At 44.3% G+C, this 25,234-nt stretch overlaps 1 pseudogene; it reads left to right on the forward strand.

The window, feature by feature from the left end:
* Positions 1–25,234, forward strand: part of LOC141271469 (uncharacterized) — a 524,545-nt pseudogene that overhangs the window by 375,382 nt on the left and 123,929 nt on the right.

The following is a 25,234-nucleotide window of genomic DNA, read 5'->3' on the forward strand; positions in this document are numbered from 1 at the left end:
TGTCTGGATACCGTGTTATATCAGCATCAGTCCAATACTGTTTAAAAAGTACATAAGGGATAGTAGTTACTTGCGACCCGGTATCCAGCAAGGCGCTCATGGGGATACCGTCCAGCACCACGGGTAAAACTGGGCGCCCCCCAACGTACTTATCACGCCAATTATAAGGGCCTGGTGATCTTATGCCTGGGGGTTGGCCCTCTGCCCCAGGTTGGACCCGTTTAAATTACAGTACCTGGAAATGTGTCCGGGCTGGTTGCATCGACGGCAAATGGGCTGTCCATCCTCTGCGTAGCGGTCTGTGGGCCTCCCTCGGAACGACGGGGTCCTCCTCTGTCGACGCCACGGGACATCCTCCGGACTTGAAGCCAACTCGATGGGTCTTGACGGGTCCACTTGTAACGCCTGGACGGTCCTGGTCAACGCCGCGACGCTCCTGGTCAGCTCCTGGACTTGGTGGTGCAGATCTTTCGATGGGGCTTGGTTTAGGGCCTGTGCATCAGCCCCCACAGAGTCTATAGAGGAGGGCGCCGCCTCCTGGTGGTAGGTGAGAGCAGGGCGCCGGGGGTTTATAGCTCCACTTGCTGCGGGTTCGCGGAGTACCCTTATGGCCCTGTCCTTGAATTGGGCAAAGGTCAGATCAGGGTTCTGAAAGAACATGAGGCGCAGCTGGGTCCTGTGGGCGCTGGACAGCAGACCCTTTATGAACTGTTCTGTTAGTAGCTTATCCGTATCCTGCACGCTGCCAGGGTCAGCTTGTTTGATGGCTCTCAAGGCTTCCTGCAAATTTAGGGCATAGTCCCTGATGCTGTCCTGTGCCCGCTGCTTACATCCATAGAACCGCATTTTAATTTCAGCGGAGGTACGTGTATCAAAGGTACCCCACAGCCGGGCCAGAATGTCCTTTACGGTCCTTTTCTCCTCAGCGGGCCATGACTTTACCTCCCGCTGGGCTGCTCCAGTTAACTGCTATGTCAGTATGCTAATCCTCTGTTCCTCTGTCAGGGGGTAAACTTGGAACAAACTGTACAGCCTTTCCTTAAAGTCAGTTAGGGCATGGGGCTCCCCTGAATACTTAGGCAGCCAGGCCGCACCAGGGATGTAGGGCAGGGAAAATGGCATCACCGCTGCTGCAGCTGCGCTGGTGGTAGTGGGCGCCTCCGTGTCCGACATCTTCCTGCCCCCTAGTTAAGCGTGGCCTACATTCCGACGATCCTGCCGACTACGCCAAAACTGACTCACCCCCTGGGCCGTGGGGCACTCAGAGCCGGGCAATAGGGAGACGATGGGGGTAGTAGTGGCAACCCGGTCCGTGGCTCAGGGTGGTCAGACCAGTGGCAGTCCTTTATAAGTTTTAAGTAATGTCCGACTATGCCTCCCGTGGATTGCGGTCAGTGCTAACTGCCGCTGCAGTGCAGACCTCTGGGGCAGATGTAAATGTGCAGCTCCGAATAGTACAACTTCCCTCGGGAAGAGTAGGGCCCCAGGGCAGTGTATGATGGATGATGGAGGGGATGATTCCGACCGCGTTAGCCAGGAAATGGAGGCCTCTTAAACAGTTCAGGGTCTTTATTTGAACAGGTAAAACGACCCAGAAACAGGCCCGGCTAGGAGGGGGCCTGGATGTCTGAGAGCAAGTGGGAAGCTGGCCCTGGCCAAGGTGAGGGTGTCGGCCTACCGTGCTCTCTGTGCTCCTTCTGGCTATTTCCCTTCTGGTAATGTAACAGCCCACGTTCCTGAGCTCACCGTGTCCTCTCGCCCGTATTGCTTGCAACTTGGGTCCCTTGCTACTCCCGGCCTGGTACGGCTCTGCTGGTCCCTTCTGCTGTGGCGGAGCCTCCGGGGTTCTTAGGCCAAGAAATATACAGTCCCCTGCGGACTGGTTATCTGCTGTAGGATGTGGAATCCTCACAGCCTCAGACACCAAAGTCTGGTACATTAGTTTCTTTATCTGCCAGGACAGACTCACTTCGCCTTTTGTACCTGGCTCGTGGCTCTCCTACTGCCACACGTCCTCTTAGGCTGCAACACAACTGTCTGTCCCTGCTCTGGGACACCTCTCAACCCAGAGACAGGTTGTCCAGTTCTTCCTAACCCTGCCTCCAGCTCCAGCTTTTATAGGGGAGCCTGCTCCCCCTACTGGTCTGGGACAGGAGGTGCTGCGTGCTAATGGTCCTTGACCAGAGGACCTCCCCCTTGCTCTCAGACACAGCTTTATTATATTTGTGGCATCCAGGCCAGGGTGACACATTAGCAACTTTGAATGAGTCAATTGATGCTATATTACCAGGGCCAGTACCTTAAAAAACCCTAAGAGGTTTTAAGTGCTGTGGTGTCAAGAATAATCCGAAAGTGTTGTGATCAAGGAAAAACCTACAGTCAAAGGGGATCATGTGGGCATAAACAACTCATTGTAGAATAGATCAAAAATTTCTCTGAGTAACACAGTCATGTAAATTGTAGCTGAGCACAAAACAGAAGATGACCAGTTCCAGTGCAGTTGATGTCTAAGGCAAAGAGAAAGGGAAAACTTCATTGGACAAAAAAAAATAGCTAAAATTATATTACTGAGAAGTGGAAAACATTGGCAGATGAATCCAGATTTTTTAATACCGTTCTGATGGGAGGGTCAGACAACATGAGTCCATGTACTCTTCTGGTCAGATATCAATATTTCAGTCAACGACTTTGGATTAATGGTGTGGGGAATGTTTTCTGGGCACAACCCGAGTCCAATGATACCTGCAGATGGATGTTTGGACACTAGAACTTACCTAAGCATTGTGGCCAACCAAGTTCTTCCATTTACACCAGATGTTTAGCATATAGTAGAGGACGATGCACCATGCCACTAGGGTCATACACTCATGGAATTCTGCTAGAAACAGGAGTTAGTTTTTCTTGCTTCACTGATTTTTACAGTCCTCATATGTTAATTCTATAGAGCATCTCTGGGTTAATGTAAAATGCAGTGTTCAGGGCATGTGAGTACCTACATCTAATTTGTGGAAACTTCCAGAAGCTATTCAGTCAGCATGGGACAATTTTCCTGCAGAACTGTTTCAACATCTAATGGAATCTACGATGTGATAAACTGTTGAAAGTCAAAGGAGATCCAGCACAATAATAGATGGGTGTATCTAATAATGTGGCCATTCAGTGTATGTTTTATACTTGGTGGCGATGACAGGATAAAGCTGATCATAGACATTAGATGTTGTCTGGATCTTCTCACAGTTTTCTGGTTATGGAGACTGCTGGTCAGAATTAGCAGCTGACAGGTTGGATTTATCCAGGAGACCTGCAGCTATGTGATAACTATTGCTGTCATGTCATTTTTGGTTGCTATTTGATCTTTTCTGTTCTTTGAAATCATTTCTTACGACTTCTCCCTCTGTCAGTGACTTTTTACAATATTTGTTTCAGGGTAAAGATCTGACTCCTATTAATTCTACAAAGACCTACGTGATGGATGATGAACGTTGTAAAGAGGAGATTCCTACAGATAACTGCACAGGTGAGTAGTAACCACTAAATGCAGAGAAGTCACAGATTATACAGTCACTGGCTTGTAGAGGTATATGTTGACATTTGTAGGTTTTGTCAACATAATAACGTATGAGTTTTGTTATGTTGACTTTATGCCTAAAGATTTAGTGCTGAAACAAAAACACCAAGGTTACTTACCGGTAGCCGGTTTTTCCTGAGCCCATGACAGCACACCTTGAGAGAGGGATCCGCCCCACCAAGGACAGGAAACAGTCTGAAATAAAAGGGCGGTACCTCTCCCTCGCTTCAGTTGGAGGGACCACCGCCTGAAGTACCCTTCTCCCAAAGGTAAGGTCAGAGGAGGATAGGTCCAACCGATAGTGCTTGTAGAAGGTGGATGGTGCAGACCAAGTAGCAGCTTTACATATCTGGTCAATTGAGACGTCTGCTCTCTCTGCCTAGGAGGTCGCTACAGCTCTGGTGGAATGAGCTTTAATACCGTCCGGTGACAGAACACCTGTAGATATGTAAGCTAGACAAATGGCCTCCCTAAGCCACCTAGAAGAAGCTAATGCGAAACGTGCGCGTCGGGGCAGGAAGCAGGAGCATCTACATTGGTATGGAACAAGTACCTTATACCTTATTGTTTTGATATGCCTGTGTATTGAACGTACCCATTTAGTGTTAGGTGTTAGTGACAGCGGGAGATCTTTGTTTATTTATATGCACTGGTTCGATCACTTCGGCCGCAGGTGCTGGTCATGCTATGAATGAATAGTGCTGGTCTATGCACTTGGCACTTATGTGCACGAGAGCACTAGTATGCTACAGCGCTGCTGCCCTGTGGATTCGATCCAATGTGTGGCATTATGAATTAACTCTTTCTGACACTCCACGCTGCTATATATAACACCACTATATTCCTTTTATTTGTGATGAGTGCTTCATCCACAGCATAATCTAATTATCATAAGACTACTCAAGTTTTCCCAAAGATTTCAGTGTTGTTTCTCCTGCCTCCTCATGTTTGGTACCTTTCTCTTTTATGGTTCTATTTTGGATTTTAACATGTCTAAATAAAATATTTATTTTTAAATTATTTTTGGTACTTCATGTTTTACTGGGTAATCATAATATATCCTGGTAAAAAAATTTTGTGTGGTAATAATTGATTGTTCGGAAGTACTATTAGCTTAATTTGGACACTTTTTGTGAAATCTAGAAATAGTTCCCTTTGATGCCCCGTGACCTTTCCTACTCCCCTGAAAGGCCAGAAACAAGGACTTGTCCTTCCTCCACTGACTAGTCATGTCTATGTACTGTAGTAACGCCCTTCTAACATCTAGATTGTGGAATCTAACGTCCCCAGGGTTTTTTGGGTTACTGCAGAATGAGGGAAGCACAATCTCTTGATTACAGTGGAATCTGGAAACTACTTTCGGAAGGTATGCCGGATCTGTAAGTAGGACGACCCGGTCATCATGAATTTGGGTGTATGGGGGTGGGGGGGAAATCAACAGAAAGGGCCTGCAGGTCACTCACCCTACGGGCCGACGTTAGGGCCACTAGGAGAATGGTTTTGAGGGTGAGGAACTTTGGAGAGATAACCTGCAGGGGTTCAAATGGGTCGCCAGACAGTGCGTTTAAAACCAAATTCAGGTCCCAGGGAGGAACTCTGAGAGCCCGAACTGGTTTAGCTCTGGAACAGGATTTAATGAATCTAGAGACCCACCTGTTCCCCGCCAGGTTGCAATTATAGAGCTCCCCTAGGGCGGACACCTGAACTTTAAGTGTCCCCGTAGCTAACCCCAGGCCATGTCCCTTCTGTAAAAATTCTAGGACATCTTTAATTGGAGGTTTATCTGACAATGGGGAGTCTATGAAATCCAGGCATTTTCCCCAGATTCTGGTATAAATCTTAGTTGTTATGGGCTTCCTAGTACCCAATAGGGTGGAAACTAGGCCTGGTGAAAACCCCCTATTGCTCAGTAACAACCTCTCAAATTCCAAGCTGCCAGATGGAAACCTTTGGCTTGTGCATGGAACATCGGCCCCTGGATGAGAAGGTCCGGCCTGTCCGGCAGGACCCAGGGATCCGAGATCGACATTATGCGAAGCAGGGAGAGCCAGGGTCTTTTTGGCCAAAAGGGGGCTATCAGAATTATCCTTGCCCTCTCCTCCCGAATTTTCCTCACAACTGCCGGAATCATTACTATCGGAGGAAAAGCATAGGCCCTCCTGAACTTCCAGGGTATCTGGAGAGCGTCTACAGCATAGGGATTCTCTGTTGGATTTAGTGAACAGAACCTCTCCACTTTCCTGTTCGCCCTGGTGGTGAACAAATCTATGTCCGGTGACCCCCATAGATGGATAATCTGTTGGAAGACTATCGGGTTTAGAGCCCACTCTCCTTGTCTTAAAGTATGGCAACTGAGGAAATATGCCCTTGAATTTTCTACCCCCCGGATGTAAAAAGCACTGAGCGATAGGAGATGCTGTTCTGCTAGCTGCAGGATTCTGTTTGCCACTACCATAAGGGAGCGTGATCTTGTTCCTCCCTGGTGATTTATATAAGCTACTGTCGTCTGATTGTCGGACCTGATCTGGACATGGTGACCCTGTATGTGGGGAAGGAAGCCTATCAGGGATTTCTCCACTGCCAAAAGCTCTTTTAGGTTCGATGATGTCTCTATTTCGTGACGTAGCCAGAGCCCCTGAACCGAGAGATCTGCTAGATGACCCCCCCAGCCGGAGCCACTTGCATCTGTTGTAATTGTATGGCCGCATGGTCTGGACCACTGCAAGCCTGAGGTCAGATTCTCCCTGTTTGTCCACCAGGAGAGGGAGTCTACTGTCTCCAAGGAAAGAGTCTTTTTTCTAAATGTCCGTTGAAGGATTTTTGCGCTGACAGGACCTCCCACTGAAGAAGCGTCATATGACTTTGGGCCCATTTGACTGCCGGGAGACAGGAAGTCATGGAGCCTAGTAGGGACATTGCTCCTCTCAGGGACATCACTGGAGACTTTATGGCCCTTGAGACCAGGCTGATTATTTTGCAAACCTTGTCTTCCGGGAGGAAGCAGGATTGGATTTGGGAATTTAGGGTCAAGCCCAGAAAGATCTGAGACCTTGAGGGGGATAGTTTTGATTTTTGAATATTTATCAACCATCCTAGTTGATGTAAGGCTGTCCTGACCTCTAAAAGTTGAGAGGAACAGTGGTCCTCCGATTTCCCTATTATCAGAAAGTCGTCCAAGTAGGGAACAATCACCACAGTTTTGATTCGGAGAAAAGCTGTCACCTCCGCTATAACCTTTGTAAACACTCTCGGTGCTATCGAGAGTCCAAAAAGTAGGGCAGTAAATTGGAATTGTCTCAATTCCCCTTGGATGAATAGGGCTACCCTTAGGTACTTCTGGTAGTCTGGGTGGATTGGGACGTGATAATAGGCATCTTTTAGGTCGATAACTGCCATGAAACAATTGTGGTACAGGAGTTTTACTGCCGAGTTCACTGATTCCATCTTGAAAGTCCGGTTCTCTATCAGCTGATTTAGACTTTTGAGGTTGATAATGGTCCTTAAGGACCCATTTGGTTTTTTGATCACGAATAGGGGGGAATAAAATCCCCCATCCCCATTGTGAATTTGGAACTTCGTGAAGGACCTGCTTATTGACTAAATCCAGCACTTCCGACTGTAGGGCTATCTGCTCCTCCCTGGACTTCCTCCTGGAGATGATCATGAAGGTTCGGTGAGGGACTTGACTGAAGCGTATCTTTAGGCCATTCTTTATGATACTCAACACCCAGGGATTTGAAGTAATGGCTTCCCAAGCTGGGAAAAAATGGGAAAGCCTTCCCCCGACCTCTAGCCTTGCGTCATTGGGGAGATTTTTTGGTACTGGAGGATGGCCCCCCAAACATGTAACCAGAGTCCTTTCTAGTTCTGGGCTCCCATCTTTTCCTTTCTCCCGGAGGGTGACCCCGGTTAAATCTTTTCCTCCAAAAGTAGGACTTTTTTGTGTCCCCCCGTGAACCCTCTCTTCCTGTCGCCGGCCTTCTCCAAAAGCTCGTCCAGTTTTTGGCCAAACAATAGTTTACCATCACAAGGAAGTGAACATAGCTTATGTTTAGAGTGTAGGTCTCCTGGGCAACCTTTGAGCCACAGGGCTCGTCTGGCAGCATTCGATAAGTTAGCAGACCTGGCTGCGAGTTTAACCGAATCCGCTGAGGAGTCGGCAAGGAAAGCAGACGCTGCTTGCAGTAAAGGTAAATTGGAGAGGATTTTATCTTTGGATATCTTTTTATCCTTGAGCTCGTCTCCTAATTGTTGAAGCCACACCATGAGTGACCTAGCGACACAAGTGCCTGCTACCGCTGGCTTCAGGCCCCCTGCCGCCGCTTCCCAGGTAAGACGCAGGAAGGAATTTGCCTTCTTATCAAGAGCATCCTTTAGACTGCCTGAATCTTCCAGGGGTAGGGACTATTTTTTTGATGATTGGGCAACAGACCTGTCAACTTTAGGAATTTTATCCCAGGACCCAGAGACACTATCCTCGAAGGGATACCTTCTTTTAGAGGATGAGGGCAACACTCCCGATTTTTCAGGCTTTCTCCATTCCCGGTCTATAAGGGTCTGAATTTTAGGATTCACTGGAAAGGAGCGTCTCTTTTTTTCCTCCAGGCCTGCGAACATCATGTCTTCCAGGGACCTGGCTGCCTTTTCCTCCCTCAACCCCATGGTAGATCTGACTGCTCTGACCAACTTGTCAGTATCCTCAATAGGGAAACAGGGCCTACTACTGTCTGATGAAGAGGAGGATGCTGATTCACTGAGGCATAGATCCTCTGACTGGGAGGATGAATCATAGTCAGAGGAGATATCCTTATGGGATCTCTTTTTCCCTTTAAGAAAGCCTTTCAGGGAATCCTGAACCTCTGTACGGATTACGGCCCTCAAATTACAAGCAAAATCCGGGGTGCTCTCCGCTATGGTTTGGTTAATACAGCTAGCACAAAGCTGTTTCTGCCAATCTATGGAAAGGGGGACTTGGCATAAGGCGCAAACCCTGTGCTTCTGTTTGGCGCTACTCTTCTTAGGTTCTTAAGGAATGAAGCACATAATAACTTTCCATTACCATTAAGTGACATTCACGTAGATCACTCACCCCTGAAGTCACAAAAGGGTACCGGATTTGGAGGCTGTGGCGGGACATAAGATGAATCCCTTCTGGATGGCCCTAAAACGTCCGACACCTTACTTCTCTTGCTGCCGCTACGGTTGCTGGAGCGGCCGTCCGTGTTAGAGGCGTCCGACTGCTTCTTCCGCTGGAGTTGATGAGATGGAGGGGTCAGCTGCTGCTGTCCTGGTCTGCCATAGCTGCTATACCACAAGCATGAGTATAGGCAGTGTTGACCAGGACAACCCCTCCACCTTAAATAGGGCACATCCGGAACCTCCTCCAGTTCTTGTTTCCTCCCCCCTCCTGGCACCCGCCGGCCGATGTTTGAAAAAGCCGGCCGGCAAGCGCTTACAGAGCGCCGCCATGTTGGATCCGGGTGCCGCCCTCCGACGTCATCGGGCACGCCTCTCCCAGCGTGCACCGCTCCGTGACATCAGGCGCGTCACACCCGGAAGACGCCGCTCCCGGCGTGCGGCCAGCCAGGAGCCTGCGGCAGGGAGAGGACAGCGCAGCGGTCTGCGGGGAGCCGGAGCCCTCCTCACCGCCTGCGCACGCTCGGACACTGCTCCAGGGAACCGCGGACGGCGCTTCTGGAACCTGGAACCCGGTGCACAGGCTGGTGCCTGCTCTTCCACACCGGAACAGGCCCAGGTAGGTATGGACATCTTCTTCAGACAGGTTCCCATCAAGGACAGGAAACCAACTAAAGCGAGGGAGAGGTACCGCCCTTTTATTTCAGACGGTTTCCTGTCCTTGGTGGGGCGGATCCCTCTCTCAAGGTGTGTTGTCATGGGGGAGGGGAAAAAGACACTTTTTTTCTGCATTATTTTTCATGGTTGTTTTTCAATTTGAGAAAAGATTTTTCAGTGCTCAATAGATGTCTCGAAATATACTTTTAAAGCTTGTTAGTGGGTATTTGGACTCAGGTCTTCTAATATGGAAGGAAGAAACATTGCTAGTGAGCCACAGACTGCAGTGTTACGTAAATGAGAATTAACGTAACGCCTTAAAACCTCAGCAGCATTTTTCTTTACAAATAATTATATTGCTGTATGAAAGGCACAATTTTATCCTTTTCAGGCTTTAGAAAAAAAGCACATAATTGTAGAACTTTTATTTTCCATTCTAAAAACAGATGCGTAAAATAATCAATGGGGTCAACCTGCCTTGTGCAACTGATCAATTTTGGACATAAATTCTTTTTATTGGTGCCTAAGAAAAACAACCCAAGCACAAATGTGAACACAGCCTAAGGTTGTCCGCCAAAAATAAGGTTTGATCTAATTTGTAGATCAATCAAGTGAATTGGTCGGTGAAAAAAACTGATAGCCCTCAGATGCCATGCATGTGTTACCTGAGTTCTGTTTGTTCTTCACTTGGTAATGCAGTTGATATGAGAAGCTTTCACAAACCTCTTTTCCATTTTTCTTTCCAACGAAAATAGTGGGCACCACAAAATATATGTTCTAACTATAAACTAGGGGTGCTACAGCTGACTGTACGAAAAGAAGTGGATTTTTTTATGCGAAAAAAAAATGGATGAATATGAGAAAAAGCTGGACTTAATAAGGAAGATATCTGTCCTGAAAAACACCATCCTGATAGAAAATAATGAGGATTGTAATGAGACATGCATTCAGATAATAGTATACCCGATATGGTGACTTTACCCAACCTGTGTCACTACCAGATGTAGGGTACTATACTAAATATGTATTGTCCTTCAACCCCTTCCCAACCTTTGGCGTACAGGATACGTCATGACGATTTTGAACGCATAGGAGTTGTGCGTGTGCGATTGCCACCGGGTGTTCAGCTAACATATCTGACACCCGGCTCTCCTGCCAGGAGTGGTGCCCGCCCCGATCCCAATAGTTTAACCCACTAAATGCTGTGATCAATAGCGATCACAACATTTAGAAGCATAGAGAGTGTGGGGGCTCCCTCTCCCCTCCGATCTGCGCCCCGTGATGTCATCGTCACATCGTTGCCATGGTGACCCGAGATCGTCATGATGACCCCCGATCACCAGGTTAGCAAGCTTGTTAAACCATGCTAAGAGTATGGTCTAACAAGCTTGTGTGTCTGTGCAGAACTGACAGTTCTAAAGCATTGCAATGCTGTAGAGCTGCGATCAGACTGTAGAAAGTAAAAGTCCCATAAACTGACTAAGTAGAAAACTTAAAAAAAAAAATTGTAAAAATATATTTTAAAAAACAAAATCACATAATTTATATTCACCCAGAAATTTGTATTTTTATGTATAAAAAAGTACACGTTTGGTATTGATGCGTCCATAATGGCCCACCCCATAAAACTGTCACACCGGTTAACACCTTCAGTAAAGACTGTAGAAAAAAAAAAAAAAAAACTGCAAAAAACTATGCTTTTTCATCATACCGCCGGATAAAAAGTGGAATAAAACGCAATTCAAAAGACGAATGCAAATAAAAATATTTTTCAATAAAAACGTTTTTATTGTGTAAAAAGCGCCAAAACATTAAAAAATTATATAAATGTGGTAGATCTGCAATCTTACTGACCCGAAGAATAAAGCTGCCTTATCAATTTTACCACACGCGGAATGGCATAAAATTTTTTTCCTGAATTGCCGGTTTTTGTTCATTCTGCCTCCCAAAACTCGGAATAGAAAGCGATCAAAAAATGTTATGTGCCCGAAAATGGTACCAATAAAAACGTCAACTCGTCCCGCAGAAAACAAGCCATCACATGAATATGTTGACAGAAATATAAGAAAATTATATCTCTGAAACTATGAGGATGCAAAAACTTGTTTTTGCAGTAATAAGCGTTTCTTAGTGTGACAGCATCCAAGCAGAAAAAAAAAAACACAATATAAATCTATTATTGCTGTAATCGCACCGACCAGAAGAATAAAGTCAATTCTTCACCTGATGTTGATTTATTCATTTTGCATCCCAAAGATCGCAGTAAGGCCGGAGTCCCATTAGCGAATTACATCTCATGTGAGAGTATCAGATGCGTTATGCTAATGAAACTCCGCTCCTGCTTTGCTGCGAGTGGGAGCCGACTGTCAGTGCTCTGTGCACCGATTCTCTCGCATAAGAGGATTGCAGCACAGCTGCGGAGGAGACCGAGAAATTTCTTCATCTCCTCTGTTGCTGGCATCGGCAGAAATCACACTGCACTCAGGTGATATCCGAGTGCTGTAGTGCGGTGGTGTTCACACTGTGCAGTAATAAGGCAGTGACGCAAGGAAAGTCCAACTTAAACGGCTTTATTCAGCAAAAACTCACAGTGAAGGCAGCTTTATCCTCTGGATCGCAGCTGGGTTGTCTACAACAGTCCATACAACAACAACCGTTGCCAGGGGTGACTGCACGCTGTTTCACTCCAAGGCGTGTCAGAAGCTTGGTCGTCCTGGGCTCTGTGTTCCCTTCACACAGGCCTCTATAGCACAGAGCCTCCTGCTCTGCAGTCTGCAAAGCCAAAGACTGACACACCTAAACCTTTGCTGCAGGTTTTAAACAGGAATCTGTGGCCATGAGCCACCTGTAAGACCCGGGCTGGAGGGAGTGGACCGCCCCACTGCCATTCCTGTAGTCCACTCCAAGAATAAAAGTCCATGCCGGGTTTTACCAAATCTGCCTTGGACAACTAGTTTGACCAAGTCCAAACTTACTTTTATTCTGCACTGCAATCACAGCTATCTCTGTGACTGCAATGCACTCCGGCGGGCTTAATATGCCATTATGCACATTCTAGGAGAAACATACCGTCCCTTGCATATGATTCCCGTCACTGCCTCACACATCTCCCCCTCTGTTCAAACTTGTGGGGTTGAACACTTGTCACCATACAGGGTGCCCGTGACAGGGCATCTGCATTTCCCTGCGACTTCCCAGCCCGATGTTCCACCAAAAAACTAAAATTTTGTAGGGACAGGAACCATTTGGTGACCCGAGCATTTCTCTCCTTTGCGTTTCTCATCCAGACGAGGGGCGAATGATCCGTACCTAAGCGAAACTGTTGCCCGAGCAAGTAATAGCGTAGGGACACCAAGGCCCACTTAATTGCCAAGCACTCTCCACAACGCTATAATTTTTCTCTGCCCGAGTAAGTTTCCTGCTGAAGTAGGTGACCGGATGTTCTTCTCCGTTCACCTCTTGCGACAGTACCGCACCTAGGCCTACCTCTGAGGCATCAGTTTGCACGATGAAGGTTTTCTTGAAGTTGGGGCTGATGAGGACCGGTTGTCCACACGCCAACTTCATGGACTGGAACGCTTCCCCTGCTTGAGGGTTCCACCGAACCATTACCGACTTCTTACCTTTTAACAGATCGGTCAGGGGCGCTGTTCTCCCAGCAAAGTTAGGTATAAATCGTTGGTAGTACCCAACGATGCTGAGGAACGCTCTCACTTGTTTAGTACTCACAGGCTTGGGCCAGTTTTGAATGGCCTTGATCTTGTTTATTTGGGGCTTGATAACCACACTGCAAATCACGTACCTCAAGTACCATGCTTCCTCGAGGCCTATTGCACATTTTTTTTTTGGGTTCGCTGTCAGGCCCACTACTCTGAGCGAATCCACTACTACTTGTACCTGGGACAAGTGGGTCTGCCAATCAGTACTAAAGATGATGATATCATCCAAATATGCAGATGCGTACTTCTGATGGGGCTCCAAAACTATGTTCAACAGCCTCTGGAATGTAGCCGGGGCTCCATGTAACCCAAAAGGCAAGACGACATAGTGATAGAGGCCCTCTGGTCTTCTCCTTCGCCGATTCTGTCAGAGGCACCTGCCAGTAACCCTTGCTCAGATCGAGCGTGGTGAAGTACTGGCCTGCCCCAGTCTCTCAATCAGCTCGTCCACTCGGGGCATTGGATAAAGGTCAAATTTTGACACCTTATTCCATTTTCCGAAGTCGTTACAAAACCGTAACTATCCATCCGGCTTCGGAATCGGCACAATGGGGCTAGCCCACTCACTCCTGGATTCCTCGATTACCCCTAGTTTGAGCATTTGTTTTACTTCTGCTGCAATGGCTTGCCTCCGGGCTTCGGGTACACGATACGGTTTCATTCGCACCCTCACCTGAGGCTCGATGACAGTCATGTTGGATGACAGAAGTACGGCCTGGCAGTGGAGAATACGTCCCCATTCTGCTGCACTAAATTGCGAGCAGTAATGAGGCAGTGACCCAAGGAAAGTCCAACTTAAACGGCTTTATTCAGCAAAAACTCACACAGTGAAGGCAGCTTTATCCTCCGGATCGCAGCCGGGTTGTCCACAATAGTCCATACAACAACAACCGATTCTGGGGGCGACTGCATCGCTGTTTCACTCCAAGGCGTGTCAGAAGCTTGGCTTTCCTAGGCTTTGTATTCCCTTCACACAGGCCTCTATAGCACAGAGCTTCCTCTTCTGCAGTCTGCAAAACAAAAGACTGACACACCCAAACCTTTCCTGTAGTTTTTAAACAGGAACCTGTAGCCATGAGCCACCTGTAAGACCCAGGCTGGAGGGAGTGGACCGCCCCACTGCCATTCCTGTAGTCCACTCCAAGAATAAAAGCCCATGCTGGGTTTTACCAAATCTGCTTTGGACAACTAATTTGACCAAGTCCAAACTTACTTTTATTCTGCACTGCAATCACAGCTATCTCTGACTGCAATGAACTCCAGCGGGTTTAATATGCCTCCATGCACATTCTAGGAGAAACATACCGCTCCTCACATATAATTCCCATCACTACCTCACAGTGCAGTGCGATGTTTCACATGCACCCTTAGGCTTATATGGGTGTATACGATCCGAATTGCACATTCAATTGCAGCATGCTCTGTTTGTTTTCCGTCCTATCGCGATGCGAACCGGAGCGGAAAAAAAAAACATCATTGAGAACACAATCATAGAATTAAATTGTTGATACGAATGCAATCTGATTTTTAATCTGATTGCATTTGTCCGATTTGATCACAAGTGGGAGCGAGCCCCAAGGCTCGGCTCACATATATCCTTCGTTCTACTCTGAGCACTTACACCGGGGTTTCCGTGTATATTTCTGAAATATGGACGTCAGACAGAACCCCAGGCGGAAGATTCCCTATGATGAGGCAGATGTAAACACTGTGGAACCAGTCTGGCCTGTGATCCGGCCGTGTTCATCTTTTTAGTCATGCATTAAAGCATGAAAAGAAAGACAACACTGAACAGAGAGAGGCCAGACAGAGTCCGGAGTAACCCTGCTGCCTCATAATAGTGAATGGATCCCTTGGGGTTTCATCTGAATCACGTCACTCAGAGATTTAGATGGAAACCCGATGTAAGTGCTCAGCGTAGAGCGCCGGATAAATGTGATCCCAAACGTTATATAAAATGCTCCGAACAAAAGCTTCAAATCAATCCACAAAAAAGTAAACCCCAACTCGGTTCCATCATCAGTTAACAGAAATATAGGGGGATTCCACGTTACAGGTAGTACAATGGCTTTGGAAAAGCAAAATGGCTTCTTGCCCCCCAAAAGAAATTCAGCAGATTCTGCACTCCCAAATACAAATGCCCTCTCCTTTCTGAGCACCAGTGTACCTAAACTACATTTAGCGTCCACATGTTTGGCATTTTTATAGTGATGAGTCTGTCTAATTTATGGGTGCGTATCTCCTAAAGCATGAGTTGGGTATGACGTACTAGTCACTACAACGTACTGGGCACTACAACAGCAGTTTGCAATTTTCACTCCGCAACATGCACCGCTGCTTGTTTCTGGAAAAAACCCATGGAGTCAGAATCGTGACTATACCTGGAGATAAATTCCCAAAGGGGTATTATTTCCTAAATGGGGTCACTTGAGGAGGGATTTTGCTCTTCTAGCACTTAGAGGCTCTCTGTATATGGAGTCCGTAAACTATTCTAGGAAAATCTGCGCTCCAGGAGGCAAATAGTGCTCCATCCCTCCCGAGTATTGCCGTGTGGCTAAGAAGTACTGTACAGCCACATATGGGGTATTCCCAGGTTCAGCAGAAATTGTGGGACAAATTTTTGTGCCATATTTACCCATTTCCCCGTGTGAAAATGTAAAATCTGGGGCTAAGGCAAAAACGTAATTATCTTCTCTTCCTTGCCCAATGGTATTAAATTCTGTGACTCACTTCTGGTGTCAGTTTGTTCACTGCACCCCTAGATGAATTCATTGAGAGGTGTAGTTTGTAAAATGGGGTCGCTTATAGTGGGTTATGCTTTTCTGCACCACAGTGGCTCTCCTAGTGGGTCATGGCACCTGCAAACCATAACAGTAAAATCTGCACTATAATATGGAGCTTCTCCCCTTCTGAGCTTTGCACTGTGCCTAAAAAGTATTTCCCAACTACATGTAGGGTATTGGCGTACTTAGGTGAAATTGCACATTAAACTGAGGTCCAATTTTTTCTACTAGCCTTTAGAAAAATTACATCTTTGGTCCAAAACTACAGGCATATGTAGTGTCAACATGGTAACTGCACCCCTAGATTAATTCATTGGGGGGTGCAGTTTGTAAAATGACACCACTTATGGGGGATTTCTGCTGTTCTGGCACCTCTGGGGCTCTGCCAATGTGACATGGCACCCTCAAACCATTCCAGCAAAATCTGAATTCCAATATGGCGCTTCTTCCCTTCTGAGCTTTGCACTGGCATCAACCACTAAGGACTCTCAAATTTAAATATTTTTCAAAATTTTCTCCAAATTTCCGATATTTTCACAAATAACCGCAAGTCAAATCGAACACATTTTTACTACTATCATGAAGTGCAATATGTCACGAAAAAAATTTTTCAGAATTCCTGGGATCCGTTGAAGCGTTCCAGAGTTATTGCCTCATAAAGTGACAGTGGTCAGAATTGTAAAATTTGGCCTGGTCATAAAGGTGAAAACAGGCTTGGGGGGGTAAAGGGGTTAAGTTCCCACCTGAAATACAAATATATGGTCATGGTTTTGCAGGATTAAGGATATTCTTTTTTACAATTATTTACTCATTGTGTAAATTTGATATATCCTATATGTCATTTCGACACTCAGCATTTTATAATATTCAGTGGGACATGTATATTTTATGTTATTTGATACTTTGCACTTTAACTGATTATATGGTAACATTTGTCATCACTAGCCACTTTTTCTGTGCATTCATTACCACATCCTCTGGTGGTAATATTATTTTGTTACCCTGTATATCTAATAATATTATTTTGTTACCCTGTATATCTAATATTATGCATGGTTTACCCTTAACATATTAAGAATCCCTCCTGCCTATACTTCATGTATTTATTGGGACTACCTTTATATTGAACATTGATTGTATACCCGAGAGGCGGGGAAAAATTACCTTGGGACTATCATGTCTCCCACCACCACCAGCCCCACTTACTGTCATCTTGTTTGTGTTTTTAATTGTTTTTAATGTCTAAGCACTTATATTTTCAATAAAGCTATTTTTTATTGTTTTTCATGTTTGGGTTTGCACCATCATTCTGTGCAGCTTTTTCTCATATTCATCCACCTTTCTTTCCTCATAAAAAGCACACACGTACACATTGTGAAAAAAAAAGTCCAGTCCATTTTTGATTCGATTTGTAGATCAATCAAGTGAATTGGTCTGTGAAAAAAATGATAGATAACACATTGATGGCATCTGAGTGCTGTCCGATCTTCACTGAGTTTTGATATGAGAAGCTTTCATAAACCTCTTATCCATTTTTCTTTTTTCCATAAAAAAAGCACACACAGATTGTAAAAACTGACACATGGACTAAAATTCGATCGAAAACAGTGAAAAAAAGTACAAAAAATCATTCATTAAAATATAAACCAAAAAATGGATGTTTGATTAAGGCTCATGGCTACATTCACATTTTGAAGTGGTGAGGGGGGGGGGGGGTTACATCTGTATACATGAAAATAATATACAATGGAGTCCCAGTCGGGTCCACTTACTCCTTGAAAGGGTTTTCTTAAGTTTGGAAGTTATTCCCTATCCGAAGTAAAAACCATGGAAAGTGGAGAATGATGAGGGAGCTGAGCCTGTCTTGTGCTAGTTCATGATAAATCAAAACATACTAAGTTACCAGCACTGGGAAATCCCTCTAGAGGAGAAAGATTGAACATAAAATAGGTGAAAAAACAGCTATGAGGGTTTCTGATGAGAAGGACAATTCAATGCAAAGAAACGGACAAGTGCAAATTTACTAATTTCACAAACTTAGCCACATATGTTTTTACAGATTTTTTTTGTTGAAGGGTGTTGATAATCCTTAAATTAAATGATCTATGAAAGAACCAGGGACTGCTACAAATTCTTTCTCAGATCCCCCAGTGCTCTCACATTTATATATTCGTGATAGAATAGAATAGCAATGTTTTCGTTAACTGCCATCATGTACAAAGCATATACAGGCCTTTGTTTCCCTTTCTTATAGCTATTGCTTAGTTCCATTAACAACTCCCCTCTGCCTTGCTCTGTGCCAGACTGCATGCACTCTAGTTATCACAGAGGGTATGAGAGGACTCCACCTGATAGCATTGATTTACAGGCCCATTCAGGAGTCTCTACTGAACAAATAACTTGAAATGATTGGTGACAGGAACAGTGAAATATGAACCTATGGAGAAGGCAGCTTCAAGATAGAACCAACCTAGTAGCTTCACACCATAATCTGTTGGGCCATAATTTGCAGTCTATTGTCTTAGTCATTTGATAATTGAATTATATTACAGTTTTGTATGAAAATGTTATAAAATAATGAAATATTAATATTATTCCAATGCAGTTTAATCAAAATATAATAAAATCAGTTTTATTCTTGGCAGATGAATGTACGAGGAGCTTAGAGGAACATCTTATATTTTCTGATTTTGCAGCAGATGATCATGGAATCACACCAAATCCATGTGAAGAACATGCCATTATCCCAGAAACACCTCAAGCCCCTAGAAAAAATCTGTCATCCAATCCTTTTCAACAGTTCCTTTCTTGTGTTTCATCAATGACCAATGTGCAAAACGAAAGTAAAAGGACTGTTGAGTATGAAATAGCTCCCACAGGGGAGAAGCCATTTTCATGCTCAGAATGTGGAAAATGTTTTACAGAGAAATACTATCTTACTACACATCAGAGAAGTCACACAGGGGAGAAGCCATTTTCTTGTTCAGAATGTGGGAAATGTTTTAATCAGAAATCACATCTTGTTACACATCAGAGAATTCACACAGGGGAGAAGCCATACTCCTGTTCAGAATGTGGGAAAAGTTTTAATCAGAAATCAAATCTCGTTATACATCAGAGAATTCACACAGGGGAGAAGCCATTTTCTTGTTCAGAATGTGGGAAATGTTATAGTGAGAAATCCAAACTTGTTATACACCAGAGAATTCATACAGGGGAGAAGCCATTTTTATGTTCAGAATGTGGGAAATGTTTTATAGAGAAATCACATCTTGTTATACATCAGAGAACTCACACAAAGGAGAAACCATATTCATGTTCAGAATGTGGGAAATGTTTTAATGGTAAATCTGATCTTGTTAGACATCAGAAAATTCACAGAGGGGTGAAGCCATTTTCATGTTCACAATGTGGGAAATGTTTTACAGAGAAAACAAATCTTGTTAGACATCAAAGAACTCACACAGGGAAGTAGTGATTTTCTTTTTTATTTTATTGACAAGATTTATTGTACAATAAAATTCCAATTCATTGTAAAATCACAATTCTGAAAGAGAAAGGGAAAACCATTTAGAGCAGGGGTCTCAAACACGCGGCCCCTCCGGCTGCTTCTTGCGGCCCGCAGGCACAGACCCCGTAACTATCGCGGCTCTCTCCAGCAGCCGCCAACATCAGCGCTGCAATGCCATGTATTGCCACGCAGAGACTGGCTCTCTGCACAGCAATACCAGTGTCAGCCGCCGGCCTATCAGAGGTCAGCAGCTGACATCTGCGTCCCAGCGCAGCGGCGTATGACGTCACTGCCATGCGCAGATGTCAGCTGCTTGCCTCTGATAGGCCGGCGGCTGGCACTGGTATTGCTGTGCAGAGAGCCGGTCTCTGCTCGGCAATACACTGCACTACAGCGCTGATGTCGGCGGCTGCTGGAGAGAGCTGTGTTCGTTACGGGGTCTGTGCCTGCAGGCCATAGGTGCAGAAAGGACGCCGAGGGAACGGAGGACAGGTGAGAATCTTTTTTTTTTTTTTTTTCTCTGTCATGTGAAATACAGCACAGGGGACCTGTGCTCAGTATGGGGGGGGGGGGGGGACCCCAAGCGCTGTATAGGGGGGACGGGGACCCTGAGCGTAGTATGGGGGGAGGGACGGAGACCCTGAGCGCAGTATGGGGGGGGGACGGGGACCCTGAGCGCAGTATGGGGGGACAGGGACCTTGAGCACAGTATGGGGGAGGACGGGGACACTGAGTGCAGTATGGGGGGGACAGGGACCCTGAGCGCATTATGGGGGTTGGGGACCCTGAGCGCACTATGGGGGGACGGGGACCCTGTGCGCAGTATGGGGGGGGCCTGGATGGGGGACATGTCTGCAACATAAGGACCAGGATGGGGGACCATGTCTGCAATATGGGGGACCTGGATGGGGAACCATGTCTGCAATATGGAGACCATGTCTGCAATATGAAGACCATGTCTGCAATATGGGGGACCTGGATGGGGGACCATGTCTGCAATATGGGGGACCTGGATGGGAGACCATGTCTGCAGGATGGGGGACCATGTCTGCAATATGGGGACTTGGATGGGAGACCATGTCTGCAATATGGGGGACCTGGATGGGAGATCATGTCTGCAATATGGGGGACCTGGAAGGGAGACCATGTCTGCAATATGGGGGACCTGGATGGGAGATCATGTCTGCAATATGGGGGACCTGGAAGGGAGACCATGTCTGCAATATGGGGGACCTGGAGGGGAGACCATGTCTGCAAGATGAGGACCAGTTCAAAAGGTGTATAGAAAATAAAATGGTATCACTAAAAATGTCACTTTGTCATGCAAATAATGCGGCCCCCCAAATTAAATGTTTTTCCGTGTGCGGCCCATATGCCCAGCTGAGTTTGAGACCCCTGATTTAGAGCATTAGGTGATCATTAGAAAATGTACTCAATTACCAGTTATTTGATATTGAAAAGCAATTAGTATCCATATAATACACCAATGTTTGAACCATGTATATAAAATATGTAACATTTACATAAACTGTATAACTGCAGTTTAAATGGGTTGTCTGATGCCGTTCTTTTCTCCTCGATTTGACATTGGCCATGGAGAGATGCTAGTATACATGATCTGAACAGTTGCCATCCAAAACCCAATGATATAATAGTACGTGCACGTGAAAAGCTTGCAGCATACAATCAAATAATGGATCCCGGCATTCGCGTGTAGATTAAATTTCTTTAATGGAAGTCCACATACAAAACGTTTCAGCCTTCCCAGGCTTTTGTCAATTGTGGATTACAAGTATTACATTAATTTTATAAGAAAATGAACCGGAAATTGCTTCAGAATTAATCAAATTAATCAAAGAAAATACACAGCAAATAATAAAGCAAAAAACAACAAAACATTGAGGAATGCAAATAAATTCATCCTTTTAAGAATTCATATATTTATTACATACATGTTCAATGCAAACCTCATAAAATACCTGTATAACATTTATAAACTAAAAAGGTTCATCACCCAATATCAATGGCCTCACCTACAAAACCTCCTATTCTAAACATATATATTTGTGCAATAGAATTAATAAACACAAGTCCACAATTCGTCGTGGTGACATTAGGTTACCCCTCCCGTGTCACTTCAAGGAAAGGGTCATTCTATTGCTCAATTATAATATCAAGTGTTAGAACAAATTAAACTACCAAGAAGGGGTGGAGATATGAAAAAAATGTTGATACTCAGAGAGGCATATACTTTAAATACATTACATCTAGTGGAAAGTGGAGAATGATGAGGAAGCTGAGCTTGTCTTGTGCTAGTTCATGATAAATCGAAACATACCAAGTAACCAGCACTGGGAACCCTCCCACCCCAGAGGAAAAAAATTGATCATAAAATAGGTAAAAACAGCTATGAAAGGTTCTGATGAAAATGGCAATTCAATGCAAAGAAACAGATAAGTGCAAATTTACTAACTTCACAAACTTAGGTGAGCAAGCTATCCCTGCATGTGTCACAGCTATCTAACAGATATGACACATGCAGCTACAGAGGCTGTTATGAAATGCCGAGCATGCCAAAACTGCTCGGCGAGTACCCAAGCGTGCTCGTTTAAAGGGTTAAACGAGCACGCTCGCTCATCACTAATTACATCCTAATGGATTAAACAAGGAATATGAGACGTGTCTTTTTTGAAATATTATTATTAATTTTGAATATATTCCATTTTCCTCTTTTTAGACATATCAGGCGCGGTAATGAAAGTTTGGATGTGCAACTTCCATTAAAAAGAAAAGGATATCCCACTTTGATCAATTTATTCAATTATAAATAAATAATAACATAGTTTGGAATGAATAATACAATAGATTAAAATTTAAGATAAAAAAATATATATATATACAGGGTGGTCCAAAAGTAGGTGGACAGAAAGTGTAATAAGGTTATGAAGGGGGAGATTTATCAAACATGGTGTAAAGTGAAACTGGCTCAGTTGCCCTTAGCAACCAATCAGATTCCACTTTTCATTCCTCACAAGTCCACCAGAAGAGCCTCTTTGGAATTGGGAATGTCACGAGCTTCTATCATGCGAATCCTGAAATCTATTGGGTGGAAAGCTCATCGTCCGCGTCTAATTCATGGTTTATTGGAGGATGATCCAGACAGGCTGCTGCAATTTAGTGAGATTATGCTTAACGAAATTGAAGAAAATCCAGTAATTTTAGATAACATTATGTGGAGTGATGAAGCTTCTTTTAAATTAGCCGGCCATATTAACAGACATAATTGTATTTACTGGTGTAATGAGAACACGCATTTAACATTAGAGCAACAACTAAATGAGCCTGGTGTCAATGTTTGGGGTGGTATTTCAAGTTTTGTTGTTTTAGGACCAATATTTTTTGATGGAACAGTCACAGGAGAGAAGTATCTCGAAATTCTAATGAATCAAGTTGTTTCCCAGTTACAGCAACAGCCTAATTCAAATGACCTTTATTTCCAACAAGATGGGGCCCCTCCACATTATTCAAGAGTAGTCCACGAGTATCTTGATGAAACATTTCCTAATAAATGGATTGGCCGAAGAGGCCCACTTGATTGGCCGGCACGTTCACCAGACTTGACCCCAATGGATTTTTTCTTTTGGGGAGTACTCAAGGACAGTTTATAGTCGAAAACCAAAAAGTGATTTGAAAAATTACGTAAGAGATGCGTTTCAAGAAATGAATACCCAAAGAGACTTGTGCAAAAAAGTTTGTCGAAGCGTAAGAAGCAGACTTCAAAGCTGTGCAAATTGTAATGGAAAACGTTTGAGCACCTGCGTTGATAAAATTTAAGGGCTTTTGTATTATTGTTCAGAATAAAATTTAATTGTCAATGTTATGCTTGTGTTAGTAAATATAATTTTATATATAAATCAAAATAAATTATTATTTTCTGGCCGCCTACTTTTGGACCACCCTGTATATTTTTAAAATAATAATGAAAATGTATACAAATATTAATTAAATTAAATAACTTTAATAATATGGGTGGAAATGGGTTTTTATATTTGTGGGTAGTTCAAATGTGTGTAGTTTAGATGGATACACAAATATATGTTTAAAATAGGAGGTTTTGTAGGTGAGTCCATTGGGAAGGCTTGTGGACTTCCATTAAAGAAATTTAATCTACACATGAGTGCCGGGATCCGTTATTTGATTGTATGCCATCCAAAACCCAGTTCATATCATCTAATTAATAGGGTTGCCTATTATATACATACACTGCGATTATTGAATGTATAAATTCCAGTACTGCTAATGATGTAAAAAGAAATGTGAGCCAACCAAGGTGAACTCAATTTGAATCCTCTCTAACCATAGTGGCTCACCTCTCCATGTGCCCAACCAAGTCTTAAATGAAATGGATGGGACTGAGGACTAAGCTCGTAACAAATCCTTTCTGGGAAAGATGGGTGGATACAGGTGCACAACCTGGGAGGGGGCCACACACCTCAATGCAAACTGCAAAAAAAAACAAAGAGCCTGCAAACTATATACAAACACACACATAGATTGTGCGTCAGCACACTATGATTAATGAATACATTAATTCTACTAGGTGAGCCAATCGAGCTAGAGACTGACCATATGAGGTCACCTTTGTGTGACTAGCTTTTTTGACTATTTATTAATTATGAGGCCTTATAGCAAAAGTACAACCTTCTCCTCTCCCTACACATGTACACAACAATTATTCAGCAGGTTCTACTGATAGTGGGGCTGTAGCCTCAGTTGGATAACTTCTCAGAGCACAGATGGAATAAGAAAGAAGGAAGCCATCTCCATGGAGAATTATTAAAAAATGATTTAAAAAAAAAAACTTCTGCCCATTATGTTTTTTTTTCTAAATACATGTAGCTATCACACATACTTTTTTAAAGGAGTCTTCCATTACTACTATATTGATCACTTATTCTTAGGATAGATCATCAATATAAGATTAATGCGCCCGAAAACTGGACCCTTCACCGATCAGCTGCTTGAAGTGTCAGCAGACAGATGTAAAGAGTGAGATGGAGCCGAACTCTACTGCTGTCACACTGCATAGTGGGTGCTCTCACTGAAAACATTGTATAGTATCTCCTTTATAGCAATGCCGCTATCCGCAGAACAAGGGCTCATACTCATCTGCATATAAATCGGACGCGTACAATCCTCTAAAAAATCAGATTATGTGTTCTATTGCAATTTATTTCTCAACTCGGATCGGACGAGACTCGCTAATGCAAGTCAATGGGTGCGAGAAAATAACCTGACTGCACATGGACCATCCGTATGTCGTCCATTTTTTACGAATAGAATAAAAATAAAATAAAAAGAAATTTAATCATCCCAAGACAAGAAGCGACACACAGGGAAGGGTTGGCAGGCTTCCATAAAGCTACTACGAGCCTCCAACGAGACAAACGCCTCCACGGAGTTTCTAAAATAGTTGGAAATGTCTTGTGTAATAAAAGTGGAAATGCTGTTGGTGGTGGTCCAGGATCAGCCCGAGTTATAGTCCTGCTCATTGTTATTGGCATCCTTGAAGTGTAAGTACATAATGTGGAATATCTCCTGAAGAAAATGAATCAAGTGAAACAGTTTTTGTGTATAGAGACTTGTGTTAAAGACAAAAGAGCAAATGATAAACAATAATTTAAAACAAAAAACAATGGCGGGCTCATTGGTAGAGCACCAGCCTGTGGACACTGAGATTCCGGTTCAAGACCCGATCACAGGAGGGAGAAGTGAATATATAATTTAGTTTATGCACTCAGTGGGGAGAATCGGCCCCGCCCCCTAAGGAGGGGGAGCTACAGGAGGGATACATCGAACA

This window comes from Phyllobates terribilis, unplaced genomic scaffold, assembly GCF_046119375.1.
Source record: "Phyllobates terribilis strain yellow unplaced genomic scaffold, ASM4611937v1 Scaffold_5__5_contigs__length_657084704, whole genome shotgun sequence".
NCBI classification, from domain to species: domain Eukaryota; kingdom Metazoa; phylum Chordata; class Amphibia; order Anura; family Dendrobatidae; genus Phyllobates; species Phyllobates terribilis.